This window comes from Rutidosis leptorrhynchoides, chromosome 10 (assembly GCF_046630445.1).
Source record: "Rutidosis leptorrhynchoides isolate AG116_Rl617_1_P2 chromosome 10, CSIRO_AGI_Rlap_v1, whole genome shotgun sequence".
Classification (NCBI taxonomy): Eukaryota; Viridiplantae; Streptophyta; class Magnoliopsida; order Asterales; family Asteraceae; genus Rutidosis; species Rutidosis leptorrhynchoides.
The window spans coordinates 352674183-352675865 of record NC_092342.1 but is presented as its reverse complement, the minus strand read 5'-3'; positions in this window follow the sequence as shown (position 1 = coordinate 352675865).

Genomic DNA, 1683 nt, shown 5'->3' with positions numbered 1-1683 from the left:
ATATTCGATTTCGATAATTCAACCATAGAATGTAGTTTCACGTACTTGTGTCTATTTTGTAAATCATTTATAAAACCTACATGTATTCTCATCCCAAAAATATTAGATTTTAAAAGTGGGACTATAACTCACTTTCACAGATTTTTACTTCGTCGAGAAGTAAGACTTGGCCACTGTTGATTCACGAACCTATAACAATATATACATATATATTAAAGTATGTTCAAAATATATTTACAACACTTTTAATATATTTTGATGTTTTAAGTTTATTAAGTCAGCTGTCCTCGTTAGTAACCTACAACTAGTTGTCCACAGTTAGATGTACAGAAATAAATCAATAAATATTATCTTGAATCAATCCACGACCCAGTGTATACGTATCTCAGTATTGATCACAACTCAAACTATATATATTTTGGAATCAACCTCAACCCTGTATAGCTAACTCCAACATTCACATATAGAGTGTCTATGGTTGTTCCGAAATATATATAGATGTGTCGACATGATAGGTCGAAACATTGTATACGTGTCTATGGTATCTCAAGATTACTTAATATACAATACAAGTTGATTAAGTTATGGTTGGAATAGATTTGTTACCAATTTTCACGTAGCTAAAATGATAAAAATTATCCAATCTTGTTTTACCCATAACTTCTTCATTTTAAATCCGTTTTGAATGAATCAAATTGCTATGGTTTCATATTGAACTGTATTTTATGAATCTACACAGAAAAAGTATAGGTTAATAGTCGGAAAAATAAGTTACAAGTCGTTTTTGTAAAGGTAGTCATTTCAGTCGAAAGAACGACGTCTAGATGACCATTTTAGAAAACATACTTCCACTTTGAGTTTAACCATAATTTTTGGATATAGTTTCATGTTCATAATAAAAATCATTTTCTCAGAATAACAACTTTTAAATCAAAGTTTATCATAGTTTTTAATTAACTAACCCAAAACAGCCCGCGGTGTTACTACGACGGCGTAAATCCGGTTTTACGGTGTTTTTCGTGTTTCCAGGTTTTAAATCATTAAGTTAGCATATCATATAGATATAGAACATGTGTTTAGTTAATTTTAAAAGTCAAGTTAGAAGGATTAACTTTTGTTTGCGAACAAGTTTAGAATTAACTAAACTATGTTCTAGTGATTACGAGTTTAAACCTTCGAATAAGATAGTTTTATATATATGAATCGAATGATGTTATGAACATCATTACTACCTCAAGTTTAGTAGGTAAACCTACTGGAAGTGACAAGAAATGATCTAGCTTCAAAGGATCTTGGATGGCTTGAAAGTTCTTGAAGTAGGATCATGATACAAAAACAAGTTCAAGTAAGATTTTTGCTCGAATTAAGATAGTTTATAGTTATAGAAATTGAATCAAAGTTTGAATATGAATATTACCTTGAATAAGAAAGATAACCTACTATATATAACAAAGGTTTCTTGATCTTAGATGATTACTTGGAATGGATTAGAAAGCTTGGAAGTAAATTAGTAAACTTGAAGGGATTTTTGAAGTATTCTTGAAGTGTTCTTCCTATGATGATTATAGCTTGATTCTTGAAGTGATTTTTGATGAAGATGATGATTAACTACTGGAAAAATACGTTCATAATAGTGTGGGTGTGTTGAGAGAGAATTAGAAAGAGATTTGGAAGTGAAATGGA